Source organism: Vulpes lagopus, chromosome 15, assembly GCF_018345385.1.
Source record: "Vulpes lagopus strain Blue_001 chromosome 15, ASM1834538v1, whole genome shotgun sequence".
NCBI classification, from domain to species: Eukaryota; Metazoa; Chordata; class Mammalia; order Carnivora; family Canidae; genus Vulpes; species Vulpes lagopus.
The window spans coordinates 5,993,137-6,012,040 of NC_054838.1; the positions used below are offsets into that span (position 1 = coordinate 5,993,137).

Genomic DNA, 18,904 nt, shown 5'->3' on the forward strand with positions numbered 1-18,904 from the left:
TCCCAGACTAAAGAAGAGACCCTGGGGAATGGTCTCAGCAGAAAATAAGGCACAAGGTGTGTGATTCTCTCCTGTGCCTGCTTGGGACAGCAACTGAGGTTAGAAATGCCACTCCCCCACTTGCAATCTGCCCATGGTTTTCTATCACATGTAAGGGAAAATGGCAATGCCCTTCTTGTCACCAGGACTGCAGGGCTGTATTTTTCCATGATCTCCGCCTGGCTAAAGCTCTATTATTATTTCCCACCTCTCCCATCACACTCCAGCCATGCTGTCTTATTGCTGTTCCTCAAACACCATAAGCATGTACCCATTTACTTCCCCCAAGCACTTTGCACTTGCTCTTCCCCCATAAAGATCTTCACACCAATGCCTGGTGGTTGACTCTCCTATATCACTCAGTTCCTATGCAAATATCATTTCCTTGGAAGGAACTTCGCTGTTCACCCTAAGACAACAACCTCGCATCCCTATACTCTTACGCTGTGGTATTTCTCTTCATAGCGGTTATCCCCTCCTGACTCTACGTGTATCTGCTCATGCATATTTACTTGTGGATACGCACCATAGAAACTGAGGTTTTGCTGGTTCCTTTCCCTTGCTATGGCACTTAGAGTGGTGCCTGACCCATAAAGGCTCTCAGTAAATATTCCTTGAATGAATGATAGGACCAAGGTTTACCAGCAAATGTTCTATCCTCTTAATTCATCCAGTAGCTGACTCCTCTAGCAGCTGGGAAAGTAATCTTATTACACGCTTGAAGTGGCTTATGGCTTTAAAAATGTCAAGTGCCATTGTGAGAAATAATTTTCTAATTCTGAGGAAACTATAAAATGTACCTAAAGAAACCGCTAGAATTAGCACAGATACAGATAGTCAATCAGCACCTCATCTCGCCATCTGAGCACCAATCTCCTGGCTTCTCTTTGAACAACAGATGCTGGATCTTTGGCAAATAGTGGCAGCAAATAACAAGAAGATGCAAGCTAAGCCCCATCTGTGCTTTAGTGCTATTATCTTCCTGTACTACTGCGTGTCCTTTAGTATAAAATAATCACACCCTCTTGTTTAAATGGGATATATTTAGTATTGTTATTTTCCTTTGGCATACACATAAATAGGGGCTAAAAAAAAAGAAAAGAAAAGAAGCCATATGGTCTACACTGGCTGCATCTTGGACCTTGAGTCGATATACCTATATTACTATATTTCTTTTCCATCTTTCACAGAGAAAGTTTTCCCTCAATGAGTCTATGCTCCCTAACTCTACATTTTCCCTACCATCATATCTTTTTTTGAACCTTATTATGTCCCTGAAAGGTTATCATGCCACCCTTAGAGGTTACCCTTTACTGCTCTGTGTTAGTCATTATACCCAGTGCCTCCTTCCAAATCCACACAATGGTTCTCAGGACCTATGCTATTCCGAGTCTCCACAATTCTCCTGTCCCACTCCTAGAGTGCACATTAAAGTCAGACCATTCTGGACCAGGCAGTCCTGTCCTGGGTTTGAATCCTCCCTCAGCCACCTAGTGGCTGCATAACCTTGAACTAGTAGGCTTACCTCTCTAAAACTTAATTCCTTAATCTATATCATGGATATAGATTGTATCCACCAAAAGGAGTGGTTATGAAAATTAAATTAAAACGCCAAGTAAGAGACATTCAGTAATGTGAGTTTTCATCTTTCTTTTTGTCTACTCAATGATTCCCTTGGCTCTTTCATCTCCTCTCACTAAAAGGTCCCTTTGATTCTCATTTACTATCTTTTCCCATTAACTATCTGTTCTTTAAGGCCTTCTCTCAAATATCGAGCTCAACACGTACCTCCCATTGAAAATTTCTAAGTTCCTGGGACGCCTGGGTGGTTCAGTCAGTTGGGCATCAGATTCCTGATTTCAACTTAGGTCATGATCTTGGGGTCATGGGATTGAGCTCTGTGTCAGCTCTGTGTTCTGTGTGGAGTCTCCTTATCCACCTCCCTCCACTCCTCTCCCCATTTGTGCTCGTGTGCTCTCCCTGTCTTAAATAAATTAATTAAATATTTTTTAATAAGAAAGAAATTTCTAAGTCCTTCACAAAATTTGTGTGTTCTAACATTCCCTTACTTTGAACAAATCAATCTTCCTTCACACTAGTCCAGCTCCCAGCTCTCTTGCTTACTTCAAAGTTACCAGGATTCTCTCAAGATAGTGATAATAGCTACTATTATTCAAGTATGTACTAGGACGATATGAGGTAGGTACCTATTATCAGACACCTGGTGTATGTGCTGCATATCTTGGTTTACCCTTTCTTTTAAAATCAACTTTATCGGGGTATAATTTGTAATAATTGTGATCATATTAATAATTAAATTCACCAATTTTAAGTGTGCAGTTAGATAAATTTTGTGATACATGTGTCATCACCGCATTCACTAACCATAGACTATTTCCCAAAACTATTCCATTCATTTGTAGTCAATCCCCTTGTCCCATCCTCTGGCCCCTGGCAATCACTGATATTCTTTCTATCTCTGTATTGGAGTTCTCCATTACACTCCAGTTTTTACTATGTATGGCAATTACTTGTCCGCATGTATAATTTGAAATGATCTTGCCTGAACTCCACCGAGTATCTCATGCTTTCTGCCCTAGGGCTTCTCTACCACCATGAAATGGGGTTCCTACGTGTCTCTACTCTGCTACTATGACACATGTGCACACCTTTAAGGAGGAGGGAGTTAGCTGGGGCACCTGGATGGCTCAGTCAGCTAAGTGACTGCCTTTGGCTGGGGTCATGATCCCAGGGTCCTGGGATCTAACACTGCATGGAGCCCATGTCAGGCTCCCTATACAGCAGGGATCTGCTTCTCCCTTTCCTCTACCCCTCCCCCTGCTCGTGTGCTCTCTCTTTCTGTCTCAAATAAATAAATAAAATCCAAAAAAAAAAAAAAAAAAAGAAAGAAAGAAAAGTAGGAAGTTAGCACAACAGGAGACAACTGGGACCAGTAGGGTCATTGCCATTCTTCGGTAGGGCATTTCTGAGGTGCATTTAATGCAGTTCCTCAAGGGTATACCAGAGGGACCATCTTTCATTTACCCTTGGATTGGCTTTTTCTTCCTTTCATGTGTGACTCTTCCCAGCATTCCCTCCCTCCTCAATCCACTTCCTTAGAATCACTTTCCAAAATAACCTTCCTGTACATAAGTCTTACCTCAGGCTATAAGGGGAAACCCACACTAAGATGGAATCCCTAATTTTTTAAAATAAACATTTAGGAAACTGAGGCAAAAATTTTAAAAAAATTAAAATTAATTTAAAAAAGACTAACTGCCCAGAATTGCATGGCTATTAAAACACGGAGCAAGAGCTTGGCTCCTGAACAGCCTGACTCCATTGTTCATACTCGTAATCATTATATTGCTTTTCAAGGTAGAAACTAAAATTAGCTTTGATTTTGCCCAGTGTGTTTATGATGTGTATCTAAATTACCAATTTTCTGTCATTTCTTCTTTTAAAATGTCTCACTCATCAGTTATTGAAAATGCTTTCCTCTAGTTGAAAGCCACAATGGGTAATTTCCTACTGCTATCACTTTACAGCCTCTCAGATTCCTCTAACAGCCTCATAGCTTATTTTCTTCCTTCCCATCAGGAAATATTGTGTACAGATAAGTGTGTTGGCTTTGGGGTTTGATAGAACTGACTCAAATCTTCACTCTCTCAGTTCTTCACTGCGCTATTTGGTGAGTCTCTTACCCTCTCTAAGCCTCCCTTCTCTTATTTATAAAATGGAGAAAATAATTCCTAACTCACAGGACTGTTTGCTGCAATGATATAATAACTCATATGTTTTCGTTTGTTTAAGTTTTAAACCTTGGCATGCCATCTTCATTTGATCACATTTGTTATTCTTGTTGAGTTGTATCTAAGTGGCAGAGTTCTGGAGAAGCTAGAGCCTTTTATTGTTAAATGCTTATTCATTCCTTTATTTTTCATGGAAGGATTTGTTTTTATGAGTCTGTAATGCTTCTAGTAATCTATGAGGAGAACCCAAAGATTTCTGGACTTTGAAATCAACTGCGTGATGCATAAAATTGTCGATATAAATATTGCTGGAAGTGATAGAAGGAACTCTTAAGACCCAATGGACTCACATATTGATTAAAGTGCCCCATTATGTAGCATTCAGATGATCTTTTGTGCTGTGGCAATAAAGTAAAAGCTTCTGAGAAATAGTAGATTCCCATTAAATGATGCTTTAATGCTTGGAATCAAATATGCTGTCTGCCAATTTGCGTTTCCTAAAATATACCTACTACCGAAATTCTAAAGAAGTCCTTAAAACTTGGGTTGAATAGAAAACCAAACTTGACTGAAATACAGGAACTTTAAGTTAGTCAAAAGCATACAATTATGTATGCTAAAATCAGTGAGGCCTTTTATAAAATATGTTTATGCAAACATAGTCTATTTTCAAAGTATCTAATTTGGTTATAATTTCAACCATGAGTACAAAGAAAACGTGATTAAAGAGTTTCGCTGCCTCAGTGGTTACAACTGGGGTTTTATCTCCTTATTAAATCCTCTTCAAGTTCTCCACGCAGTGGCTACATGGTTTCTACCAGCAGCATAAGAAGTATCCAGAATATATTTGACTCTCCCCAAATCATGAGCATAATTGCATCTGAGCCTGCTGTGGTTTGTAATTTCACGTTTTCAGGAGAAAGTTTTTAATCACATTCTTTATTTAGTTCCAAGGTCACAGAAAAATGACCCCGCCCTCCTTAATTACATATTTGCTTTACATTAAGGGGATAGTTCTAATCTGAATTGCCAGAAAAGTCATTCTTCAAGAACAGAGAAATGGAAATCTATAAAATAAAAACAGATCTGCTTCCAAAGTTAACTGATCGATATCCATTCCACTGAGGTCAGAGAGGGCCCTGAAGATGGACCCCACGGCAGGGTCTGAAGAGCCCCAACTTGTCCAGGTAAGTAGAGTGTTTAGCCAGAAGAGGAAAGAACTGACGGGAACCCCAAACATATTTTACATCTGTGATTATTTAATTATTTTTTCACTATCCTTTCCTGCATTACCCCTTGAGGACACGAACCATGTCTCTTTTACTCATCACTGCATCCACCAGAGGCAAGCAGAGGGCTTGACATATGAATATTCATGGAATACACAGCCAGATGAATTTCTCCCTCATTGTTTTGCTTTCTGCTAGTTTCGTTAGTGATTGTCTTATCTCTCCAACTAGACTGTAGTCATCTGAGAGCAGAGGCCATATCTCATATTCCTCCAAGATCCTTCCCAATGATGTTTCCTTCAAATCAGTGTCAATACCTACTGATTAAGCTGTCAAGTTGTGAATTTGAAAAAAGTAAAGGAAAAGATAGGGAGGCAAGAGTACTACCAAGGAGTTGTCATGATTTCTGCATAGCCCATCTCTAAGTACACGTTGAATTATACAAAATTTGACCATTTTGACCTAAAAATTCGATATTCCTTTTATATAGTTCCATCTAGCTACTGCAGAGTGATAAAAGTGGAGTAACTAAGAAAAACCATGACATTTTGATTGGGCAAACTGAACTTGAAATCACAATTCTGCTACCTTATTGACTTCATAATCTTGCACTAGCTTCCGATTCTTGTTGGAGCTCTGTTTCCTTAGTTGTAAAATGGGCATAACGCCCTCTTTGGAGGGTTGTAGAGATGATATGGGCTGAAAACTCTAGAATCTCTAACCCATTATAGAAGCTCAGTAAAAAGTCGTTCCACTCCCCAGTATTCTTGGGCAAATATCTTAACATCTTCTTTTCTCAATCTGCTTCTCTGCAAGACAAGCAGAAGACATAAGGGAATTGACTATGGCTCAGAGCTCATGCTCATACCTACTATACTGTACTAAACCATATTATCCTGTATTAGGACTATACTATAGTTTTTATAATGGCTTTAAATTTCAACTTGCCTAAAAGTTAATAGTCCTACAGACAATAAGATATGAACCTAGTCTGAAAGATAGACAAAAAAATAAAAATTAAAAAAAATTAAAAAGTGTGTGTGAGAGAGAGGGGTGGGTTATAGATGTCTGTGCCTGGCTCAGGTCACTTATTCTTTTTTTTTTTTTTCCCAATGCATGAATGAAGGACTAGTATGTGTCATACTTCATAAAGCTCAGTGTGCATCACCTTCATTTGGTAGGAGCTTGAAATGTTTATCTTTGAGTCAGTTTGTAAATCGGCTCACGCTGTAAGTTGAGCTATTTTAAATAATAGAAGGTTAATAGTACAAGAATAAGTATCATTTGCTTTACATTTAGGGAAATTCCTCTTAATCATTTTAATCAACTGAGTTCTATCTCTGGCACCGTTCTAAGGACTTCACATATATTCATTCATTTACTCTCTTTGACAACCGAATATAACATGCTATCCTCCCTCTTTTTCAGATAAGGAAACTGAGGCACAGAGGGTATTAGTAACTCACCCAAAATCACATAGCCCATAAGTGGTGGAGCCAGAATTTTCACGGACGTAAACAGACCCCAGAGATCATGCTCTCCCTCTCTGCACTACTCTGCCTCCTGATGGTTCTTTAATTTTGCACACTACAGCTGAAAACTCTCACTACCTAGTAGATGTGTTATAGGCAAAAGTGATTATCAATCAATGTTATAGAGATGCCTCTTGGTGACACCCTGATAAAGATTACTCTATAATTGCTTCTAAGCACCATTAAAGTTCCATTTCCTTGTATCACAAGTTATTCCCTCTAAGGTGGATGAGAACCTGAGACTGGGCACAGGAGGGAAGAAGGAGAGAAATGAATCCTGGGGCATTGGAGAGCTTCCGGAAGGCCAGGATGGGATTTGGTACCTCCATAAGAGGAAGACAGAGGGTACAGAAAGAGATTTCCCTATTAGGTTAAACTATGGCAACAGGGAGCTCATTAGCATGGGCCCCTGTTTGTGAATGAGGAAACTCAGCAGCAGAGAGGTTAAAGACTCACCCATGGTCACATAGCTGGTAAGCAGCAGAGCACGGATTGGAAATCATGTCTAACTGACGCCATATTTACGTGCTATTTCCTCCATCACCCTGGATAGCTTTTAGGGACTAGGAGAATAGAGGGCTGTACTTACTATACTTACTATAGGGTCCTAAAAAAAGTGAAGTAGGAGAGGATGGGGATGAACAAGCTTCTTTCTAAGTTTGCACTGCTCTCTGACTTTCTATTTATATTCTTTTATTATGAGTTTAAGTCAACTTGTTATCTTTTATGTTCTGCTTTACTTGAAAGGTCTTTATTGATTGCCCGTGATGTACAAAGTACTGTATTTGTTGCTATGTATTTTTGTAGTCGGCAGCATGGGGTGGCGATGGGGTGGAGAGATAAATAGTTTACCTTCTAAATCTTCAAGGAATTTATGGTCTAGTTAAGAGAAATAATATACACATTTTCTCCTAGATATAGTCCAGATTTCTGAATCCCAGATAAAAGGCTCTTCCCAACTGGACCATGGTCTTCCCTAGTGCCCTCAAAGCACTCTCCTTCTTCTCTTCATCTTGACCTCCTGTGAGAACCTCCAACTACTCACCATGCAGGTTCTTGCCTTGGTGCCTTGGTCAGTACAGTTTCCTTCAATGTGTCTCTCATTTCAGTTACTCTGCTCTCTCCTAACAGAGAAACTGATGGAGTAGCAGCTAAGGAGCAGTCACATGACCTAGGCTTTGCAATCAGGTGCTCTCATTTGATTCATTGAAACTTAAGCAAATGATACAAAAATAAAAGAAGATCTGAATGCATTTGCTATGGCGGCAGGTGGAATCTCACAGAGGCACCATGTTAGGTATGTCATGGTGACAATGGCATATCGAGGATGGCTGAGCATCCTGCCTAGGCCATTCCTACCATAATATGGTTATTGTCCCTCCAGTTCCTGGGCAAGAAGATCATTTTAATCAACTTTGAAATTGCTTTGATTTCTGTCTCTTTTGTAAGCCCAGCCCTCCTGAGATACAGTGAATCTCTAAGCCCCAGTGGTCTTTTGCTAAGTCCCTTCCTGTTGCTGCAACCAAAGACAGCAAATTGTTCTCAAACTGAAAACTTGTGTCTCAAGCATTTTCAGATACTGTTGATTATAATTAAATATTCTATTCTTTGTGAAATATGCCAGTTACTATGTGAGGCACACTGAAAAATAGAGGTAATTTGAAAGAATATTATTCTTTAAGGATATAGAAAAGTAGGGATCCCTGGGTGGCGCAGTGGTTTGGCGCTTGCCTTTGGCCCAGGGCGCGATCCTGGAGACCCGGGATCGAATCCCACGTCCGGCTCCCGGTGCATGGAGCCTGCTTCTCCCTCTGCCTGTGTCTCTGCCTCTCTCTCTCTCTCTCTGTGACTATCATAAATAAAAAAAAAAAAAAAAAGGATATAGAAAAGTATAAACTTAGTAGGTCCTTTCAAAGAACAAGGAAGAAGGAATGACTAATGAAAGTTTATTGTGATCTTCAAGTGATCTTCTTGACTGTTCTACCGATTATCTCTTTCTCTCCTTTTTTTCCTCTTTCCCTTTTTTCTCCTCGTTTGCTCATTCAACAAACATCACTGAGCATCTTCATTGTTGATTGGCATTATTCTGGGCTTTGAGGACACAACAGCAGCCAAGACAAAAAAGGTTCCTCCTCTAATGAAACTTCTAGTGTCTGGAGGAGAGATAAATAAACAAATTAAAATGATTATTTCAAAGGGTTATAGGAATAGCAACAGAGTAATGTGATCCAGAATTATTGGGTTGGGGGCATGAGAGAGGTTGCTTTTCTTGTAGTTAATACAGGCACATCTAGGAAGCCTTCTTTAGGAAAATGATGCTTAAGCTAGGCCGGAATAATGAAAAGAAGCCAACCTAACAAAAAAAAAAAAAATGGAGGAAGAGTAATCCAGGTAAAAAAAGTAGCATATACAAAGGCCCTGTGACATGTTCAAGTCTAGGAAAGAGACCAGAGTGAAGGAAATCCAGCAAGTAAAGTGTGGATGTTAGAAGAGGAAGATTAGGAGGAGCAAGTAGGGGCTATTTCATTAGAACTTAGTGGGTCATGGAAATATTTAAATTTTATTCTCTCATTTTCCATGGAATTCTGTTTCTGAATTTCAACTTCCCTTATTAGGAAAGACTTAATTGAATAGAATACTCATCACCCTAGTTGCTTGTATTAATCAAGAGAGTATTTACTCTTCTGACAGATAACCTTCAAAATCTCTCTGACTTAACACCGAATGGAAGAGAAGTATATTTCTTACTCCATTAAATTCCAAACCAATGTTCCTGATCACTGTTGGTAGCTCTGTTTTACTTAATTGTTCACAAACCTAGACTGATAAAAGATTCACCATCTCTAACACATGACTTTCAAGTTGGCCCTGAATGCAGATATCCAAGCTGGGAGTGGGTTAGAGAATTTGGGGAGAGAATATGTGATTTCATGAGAGGTTTGATGGGCCAGCTGGGAGAGACAAGAAGTACTTCTGCTCATGTCCCTGTGGACAGAATTTAGTTACCAAGCTGCAAAGCAGAGTGGAAAATGGAGCCTGGATGGTGCCCAGGAATAAAGAGAAATAGTTCCATTGATCATGGCCTGTGTCCTGAATCGCCCATGTCTGCCTTTCTTGGTATTAGTGGAGCACAGTGTAATGGGCAGGCATTTGGGGGCTTCCTACTCCATAGGGATGGAAGGGAAATAAAGACTATGTATTTTTAAAAAATGAAATTCAAGTAAACATTATTTTACCCCTAGAAAATGAAGAACACTGAAGTTCTGATCATGCAAACTACACAAAAAATAAAGCTGGACAAAATTTTCCCACCTGATTGAAATGAGCAGAAAATACGGCGATTTTCAACAGAAGGAACATTTGCTTCACTAGGGCAGTGTAGTGGGCTTACTAGTGCCCCCCAAAAGATATGTCCATGTTCTTTACCCCTGAAGGTGAACTTATTTGAAAATGGGGTCTTTGTGAAAGTAACTAAGTTGATTATTGCGGGGTGAGCTCATCCTGGATTTAGGAGTCCCTCTGCATGGAAAACATGTGACCAAAAAAAAAGTAAATTCCCACCGTAACATTGTCCTAGTCAGTACTCCCAATGTACCCCCACACCACGGCCTTGCTCAGCCCAGTATCTTGCCTCCCCATTTCCAGGGATCTTTAAAGAGCATCTGTAAAACATGCTCAAAATTCCATCTCTCGGCTCAGCCCTGCAAGCAAACTGCTGCGTGGCATCTGGCAGGTGTTACTCAGCTCTCCCTTGTCAGACCCCAGCATTCACAGGTACCTGAAGGAAGCTCAGCAGGCTTGTGCTCATGCACACACCCAGCCAAGCTAAAGCTCCTCTTGTTCCTGGAGGTCAGAGCAGAGCATTTTTTAGGAAAGGGAGGTGACCGATCCTCTCTTCAACTTCCTAGTGACTGAGTCCCATTGCAGCAGTGTCAGTTCCTAGGCTGTCACTAGGTCCCTCATGACACGGGTCCGTCACGCTCAGGTCCTAACTCTTCTCTTACCTAGAAGCTCTTATATGACCCAAGGGATTTGGTGGGTGGCAAACATCATCCCATTGCCTCTACTCTTTCCACCTCTTCCATTACCTTGACACCTCTTTCTAAAAGAGAGAGAGAGAGAGAGAGAATAAGTTTATTGTCTTTATTCCTTCAGCCCAAGCAAAAGCACCATGAGGTCCATATAGCTAGCAACTTATGTAAAAAGAACCCTTGGTAAGGGAGAGAAATATCACCTAGCCACACACTGCTTCTGGTAACATCCTCATTGCATAAGGGAAAAGGAGAAGGGAAGGAGAGGAAAGGAAGGAGAGCAGGTGTGAGGCTGTCAGAGACAAACAGCTTCTCTGCTGTGGTTCAAACTAGTGTGCTGAAGAGCCATCAACGACTTTGAACCTGGACTCCAGGTTTCCTGTTGTTACAGGATTTCTTTTCTTTTCTTTTTTTTTTTCAGTGCCCTCTGTTCTTGGTTCTTGGCTGCTTCGAAGAATGAAGAGGTGGACCAGACCAAGAGTGGTGGGCAGCAATGCAGTTTACTGAGCGATAGGACAAAGCTCCTGAAGAAGGAGGGCACCTGAGAGGGTTGCCACCAGAATTTCTAGGTCTAGAGGTTTTTATGGGCTTGTTGGAGGGCTGTTTTAATCTGATTGACCCTCCACACACTTATCACCCAGTGAGGTTTCTTCATCTATCCATCACATGGGAAAGGGTGGAGGGCTCCTTCCAGGGTGGCGTAAAACCCCTTTGAAGATGGTTTCCTCTTAGCACGGAGGGGGCAGGTGTGCTTGTCTCTGCCTGCCTTTCTCCTAACTATCCTTTATTAGTGTCTCTTGTTACTGTTTCCAATGCCCCCCTAGGGGAAGAAAGTTCACTTCCCCAAGTCTTGGTTGGATATTCGTTGATGAGAAGTTTACAAGGCTATAGTTTCCGGGCTTTGGTTGAATTCAACCACAGGATTTGGGTTGAGAATAGGTAAGATAGGGGATCCCTGGGTGGCTCAGCGGTTTAGCACCTGGCTTCAGCCCAGGGCCCAATCCTGGAGACCCCGGGATTGAGTCCCGTGTCAGGCTCCCAGCAGGGAGCCTGCTTCTCCCTCTGCCTGTGTCTCTGCCTCTTGCTCTCTCTGTGTCTCTCATGAATAAATAAATAAAATCTTTAAAAAAAACAAACAAACGAGAATAGAAAAGATGAGATTTGGTGGTCTATTAGCCCTGTGAAAGAGATCTCAGGAAAAGTGCTGGAATCCATTTAGATTGATTTTGTATCCATAGAGGCTAAAAGCAGGCCTAATATAAGAGGAAGAGATACCAATTGCAACTAAGGAAAGAAGCCAAGAACAATAACAGAAGGAGAATGAATTAGGTTTGAAGAATGAGTTTTGGGTCAGAAACAGAGAACAGGAAGGGAAATTAAGTGTGACATGTCAAAGATATATAGGTGATATTGTATTCATTTGCTAGAGCTGCCATAACAAGATGCCACTGATAGGGCGGTTTAACAGAAATTTATTTTCTCAAAGTCCTGAGGCTAGAAGTCCAAGATCAAGGTGTCAGTAGTGCCTGTTCAGTTCAGTTCAGTTTCTCCTGAGGCTTGCAGATGATCATCTTTTCTCAGAATCTTCACATGGTCTACCCTCGTGATATGTCTCTGTGTATTCAAATTTCTTCTTTTAAGGATACTAATGATATTGGATTGGGGCCCATTTTATCAGCCTCATTTTAACTCAATTATTTCTTAAAATAAATACTTCATCTCCTAATTACCCCCCGAAGAACCCCATCTCCAAATATAGTCACATGAGGGATTAAGGCTTCAGCATATGAATTTTGGGGACGCAGACATCCAGCCAGCCCATGTCAGGTACAGAGGCATCCTGCCTAGGCTGAATGGCTCTGCGATCTTAGACACCTGCAAATGGTATTGGATCCTTAGCAATCACCATCAATGAGCACCTCTCTCCATGAAGTCCCTTGGCCTGAGTGGATGCTTCATTATTCCAAGTGGTTACTTATAGTTCATTTCCTTAGCCCCCAGCAATCTATTGGCTATATTCAGCTCCTTGCAGATAGGACTCCTCTAAGCTTCTAGACAGCTTTGCTGGAGAGGACCTAAGATAACCCAATACTGCTCTTGCTCCTATATGGGTAACAATCTGGTTTGTGGAAAACTCTCATTTCTTTGCTTCAACAAAGTCTGAGAGTTCAGGCCTATCCCAGTGAGGATAGCAAAGGTACCTCTAGAGCTTTGCTGCCATAGACTATATTGGTATTCTCAGACATAAATCCGTTACTCGTCCTCAAGCTTTCTCATTGTGGAAACACGTTTTAAGTCTTAAGAGTGGTCCTATAAATATTACCTTGCCTTGATAAGCTTCTGGTAAAGGTTTATCCACTCCCTGGAGTGGGGTGGAGTGAGGACTCACGGTGTAGAAACAGCTCTTTCTAAGGACATCTCTTCACCGATTCTTCTGCCTGCTTTCCGGTCCTTCAGTTGAGATTTTCAAGAGTCAGTGAAAGTTTCACATCCATTTTATTTTGGGATCCTGGTCAAGTTACACATACTTGCCCAAAGAGAGTCAGTGCATGCAAGAGAGAGAAAAAGGAGGGTACTAAAACTGTTGAAAGAAATGGAGATAGAAATAGAGGGATAAGGATAAAAAAGGAGAGGGGAAAGAAGAGAAGGAGGAAAGGAGGGAGAAACAGAGAGAAATGGGCAGCTCACATTTGGAGAGTAAAGAGTTAGGTTCTACCTCTTTGAAGACAAAATAACTACATACATTATTTGGAATTCATCGACATGGAAGATTCATCTCTTGTTCCCTGTTTACTTATTCAATTATTTACTTGTAACAGAATGGACCCAGTGATATTTATTTTATACTTTGGGTTAAGGATACTTTTTATCCTCAAAAATAAACATTGTAAAAATGAAATAAATGAAAATATTTCTAATATGGCATTGAATGGAAATGCATTAATAAGCCCATAAGAACCTTTCATTTAACTTTTCCAAGTAAGCTAACCCTAACTGAATGTAATTATCTTTGTTAAAAAATAAGGTTTTAAATAACATATCCACAACAAAGAGGATAAAAGACTAACCAAGTAGCTTAAAAAATATTTTTAAACTTCAAATAACTTTTGAATTATATCTTTATTCTAACCTCAAAAAGAACTGTAACCTAAGCTTTCACTCTATTTGGTAGATATCACAGTAGTATTTGTATAGCAAATCTTAGACTACTTTCTGTGTATTGCAATCTTTAGTCAATGAGTAAAGACAGTGATGATGTTAGGAGGTAGAGTTTTCACTTTTAGAGAAATGAGATACAAATATGGGAGAGAAGAAGGCTACAAAGCACCCTGTAGCGTTGGATTGGAATTTTCCATGGTTGAGAGACAGGAAAAGTACAAGATGAGTTTGGAACATTTTGTGGTGCACAAAGTAAGGATGTGCTGGAAAAAAAAAAAAAAAAGACGGAGAACATGTCAATAGGACAAAGGACTCTCCTGAAGGGGCTTCCAATGGTCAAATCTGGCACCATAGGTATATTAAAATTAGAAACAGTAGTAAAGGATTATAACCCATTGATTAAAAAAAAAATCCATGTGCCTGTACTGCTAATATGTATAAATAGAAAGGACAATTTTTTATAATAGAAAAATGAAAACTATTAATAGGAGTAGAGGAATGATGATATTAGAAAATCAACCATCTTGTGATTAGCTTAGTAATAATTGATTCAGGCATGAATCATCAAAGGATGATAGAACTATAGTGTAAATTTTGATGAGATACAGGATATGTACATTATCCAGAAATTGGTTATTGAGCACCACGAATGGCATGTGATGTGATTCATAGAGAAAAAAAAATTACTTCATGGTTGTCCCAGACAAAAGTATATAGCCGGAACTGCATTATAAGAAAAACTCCCATAAATTGTTGAGAAATGTTTTACAAAATAAATGGCTGTGGTCATCATAAAAAGTCAATGTCACCTGGGACAAAGAGAGCCTGAAGAACTGTTCCAGATTAAAAGAGACTAAATAAATATAGCAAGTAAATGCATTGTATGATCCTGAATTGGTTTCTTGAATGAAGAAAAAAATTCTGACATAGAAATTATTGGTATAGAGGTGAACTTTGAATATGGCCTCTACATTAAGCAGTAGAAAATTCACTGCAGTAATGGAATTACTAAAGGCCCAAAATATCATAAGATATATATTCAGCTTCAACAATAACCAAAATAATATAAAACAAAAAACAAATTATATTACTTAATGCTAGCAAACACATTGCAAAATAAGTACTCACATACCACCCATATGCGTGTGTTTTGATAAATGGATAGATGGAGAGATGGATGGATGGAAAATGGATGGATGGATAATGGATGGATAGATAGGTAGGTAGATGGCAATACATATTTTAACCTGAGCATTTTCAGCTCTTTAAATCTATCCTAATAAAATCTGCTTTTGCTATTCTTGCATCTTTTGGGAAATTTTGTTTTCTTTTCAAAATACTAGTTAAAAGCATTCTTTTCTCTAATCATAAGACTGGTACATTACACAGTCTAAAACATTTAGAAAGTGTGAAAAGTTTACAAAGAAAATAAGGAGTACCTGTAAGCCTACACCGTAAATCTAACCACCATTAATAAAGGAATATTTAAAAATATATTGAAAACATACTGGGCAAATAATTATGTGTTCTGTTTTTCAACTTAACATTGTATTATGTTATCAAATAATATTTAATAATTTCTGAAGACCTTATAATTTAGTGAAAGCATAGTATCGTATGGCTATAATAATACTTTATTATAACATTTTCTTTACTGTAAGACACCAAGTTCACTTCCACTTTGTTATTATTATATTGCTCTGGCAAATGCCTCTGTACGTTCATATTTTACCTATCTCTTATTATTTTCTTAAGGAAGACTTAAAGAAGTGAAAATTTTCAAGTTAAAAAGATCTACCTATGGATCTACCTATCCATCGACACATATGATCTCCACATTGCTTTCTGGAATATTTTTAACCAATCAATCTCATACTCCTGCCAATGGTATATGAAAGTGCCTATTATATTATATACTTACTAGCTTGTAGCACTATCATTTTTTTGTTTTATATTGCACTGCTTTTTTATAGGTGAAAATTTTCCTTATATCTCTTTTGCCACATTACTTCTGTGAATTCTGTTTTTATGTTTTACTCGCTTTTCTATTGAGAAGTTATAGTTTTCACTGTTTGCTTTATGTCACATACACACATATATTGATAGCCATACCGATAGTGAAAGAGCCGGAGATGGAGCTAGAAATAGAGGCCTAAGTATGGAAGGAGGGAATGGGAGGAGAAGGAGACAAACAGAGACAGGGAGAGGATAGCGATGGTGTATATGATACAGATACAGATTTTCTATCACTTTAAGATTCCTGAGGAAGAGATTATATTTTCTGGGTGGTTTTTATTATAATTCCCCTGGTAGTACTATGTTTCTCTAAATAAGATAAATACTTATTCTCCTATCTTGAAGCAGCCTATATATTCTACATAGACTTTTCCAAGAGCCTGTACAGTTGTTATTATAACTTTTCTTTTGCTCCCTCTAGTGAGAAAATCTATTTCTGTACAGTTTGTAACATTCCTGGCTTCTTTTTCGGTATTTAGTGCCCTCTGGTGTTTGCAAAGAAGGATAACAATATATTATGCCTCTAATTCATTTTCTTTGCTTTTTGTTTTCCATTTGTTTTAACTTGAGTTCAATTTGCCAACATATAATATAACACCCAGTGCTCATCCCGTCTAGTGCCCCCCTCAGTGCCCATCACCCAGTCACCCCCCCACCTCCCCCTCCTCAACCCTTTGTCGTTTCCCAGAGTTAGTAATTTTCTGCTTATTGGGATTCCATAGCACAGATGGATTGTATCTGTATGGATTAAGGTAATGATTAAATATTTTCAAATTAACCCCAGAAATAAAAAAACAGTGACAGTCAATTAGTTATTTGAGGAAAGTTCTGGCATTAAAAAATACCTGCCATCTCCATCTGGGAAATGACAGAATGAACGTTGCCTGGGAAACGTAGTTACCAGAACGGCTCTCCTTTCCAAAGCCAGACCGTGAAACATTCACATTCCATCTGTGAAGGCCATTGCTTGCTAATGTAACAAATACTGTGGGAATAAAGGCAGCAGGAGGAAATGGGAATTACCAATGAGAGGAAGGAGGAGAGGGAAAGGAAGTGTTTCTCTTTGTGATTAGAAGACTACTTATATTTTTTTCCAGGCAGTTTTCCTCCTCTTGGGGATTCTTTATTTTTTCTGGGTGGTTTTTTTGCAACTTGGGGTTATTTCACTTTCTTAACATGGGCTTCTATTTTCTTATCTGTCCATTGAAACTTACTAGTTCACCTTTTTATTTTTTTAAAGATTTTATTTATTTATTCATGAGAGACAGACACAGAGGGAGAGACACAGGCAGAGGGAGAAGCAGGCTCCATGTGGAGAGCCCAATGCGGGACTCGATCCCAGGACCCCAGGATCACGACCTGAGCGAAAGGCAGACGCTCAACCACTGAGCCACCCAGATGCCTCTAGTTCAGTCATTTTCAAACCTTTCTGATGGGGAATAAGAATGGACACTCATTCAAACAAAATAGTCCATGGAAGTCTAATGTAAAACACAGGGAAAATTGTTTTGGTTATCTGCCATGTAACTTTCCCTTTTGTTTACCTCCCAGTTGACCTCTAGATTACCCCTGAGGCTTTCCAAGTTCTTGAGGAGAACATTTTGACCAAAAAAGGAAATTTACAAAATGCCCCCTTCCCATAAATGGTGAAATGTTACCCTCAAATGCAGAAAGTTTGCTCTCTGTAAGTGATTTTGTACACAAAAACACGTGAAATTTCTTTCATTTATTTATGTACCTAAATACTTAATGGTAATCAGACATTATGTTTGCTTCTGGGGGTACAATAAGTTGATAAGTTCCCTGTCCTCTTTAAGTATGTAGTCCTGTAGGGGAGACAAAGAATAATGAAATTATTACATAAATAAATATAACATCATGAAGGTGATGTATTAAATAAAGGAGAAGTAAATGCTACCATGGGATCGTATAATAGGAAGATTTGATCTAGACAGGAATATTAAGCAAGCTTTCTAGGGGAAGTGATGAGTGAAGTGGGATCTGAAAATAAGAGTTACATGGGTAAGCAAAGAAGTAGGAGTACTTCATGAGGAAAACAAGGCGAGAAGCAGCAGGGTACCTCAATTCATTAAAGATGGTCAGTGTGGCTAAAACAAAGGAAGCAAAGGGCAGGGGAGAAATGGGATGACCAAGGGGCAGGACAAACCAAGCCTTGTAAACTACTCAAGGATTTTGATCTATATCTATATATCTCTATCTATGAAAAATAGAAAGCCACCAAAGTGTTTTAAGCAGAGGTGACATCATCAGATCACTCTGCCTATAGCACGGTGAATGTATTAGGGTGGGGGAAGCAAGAGGAAGTAAAAACATGGACAGGGATACATTTCTGGAGATATTTTAATGTCTGGAAGAGAGATTATGTTGGCTTGGACTGGGATTTTTTCATGAGGACAGAAAAGTAGATATGTTTAATTAAGTCTTAAGGGAAAAAATTGACTCAACTGCATAATAGATTGGATACAGGAGGTATGGGAGACAAAGGTGTCAAAGATAACTTCAAAATATCTGTTTTATTCAACTGAATGGATGAGACATGGACCATCACAAGAGGGTAAAGATTTTGGTGAAAGGGGAGTCATGAGTGTGGTTTGGATGTGTTATGTCAGAAGAGTTTTTGAGACCATTTTTCAAGTTGACTATTGCAAATTCATACTTGAAATGCAAAGGAGCTATCCACCTTGGAGATATAGGTCTGAGTGTCATCTATGTTTGGGAGCGATGGAGACATGAGCATAGATGATGGTTCTAAGAAACACAATGCAAAGTTACAATATAATTGGGTCTCTGATAGAACTTTAGAAGTTTCAATGTTAAATGGCTAAGGAAAGAAGACAAAGAGGTTAAAGAGAGCAGCCATTGCTATAACTAGGTCAAGAAAGTAATAGACCCTGTAATAATGGGCAAGAAAATGTTTCCAGAAGAAAGGAGTGGTCAGCAGAATCAAATAATGCTGAGAAGTTAGTTAATAGAGGCCTACACATATTCATTGGCTTTAGCAACAGTAGGTTTTGAGGGCCTTTCATGAGACTTGTTTCGGTGCAATGATGAGGTCCGGACTCCAGACTAGTGTAGTCAGAAGAGTGAGTTGGAAATGAATTGAAACATATCTTTATATATGTGTG

The 18,904-nt window shown here is 39.1% G+C and overlaps 1 long non-coding RNA gene across 1 annotated transcript in view; it reads right to left on the reverse strand.

Moving 5' to 3' along the window:
- Window positions 1–8,484: 8,484 nt before the first annotated feature.
- LOC121476609 overlaps window positions 8,485–18,904 on the reverse strand; it is a 37,598-nt gene continuing 27,178 nt past the window's right edge. Inside the window, exons 2-3 of the long non-coding RNA XR_005983971.1 lie at window positions 10,557–10,654; window positions 8,485–8,705 (exon numbers count right to left, since the gene is read on the reverse strand). This is a non-coding gene — a long non-coding RNA (uncharacterized LOC121476609). The remainder of the gene's footprint in view (window positions 8,706–10,556; window positions 10,655–18,904) is intronic.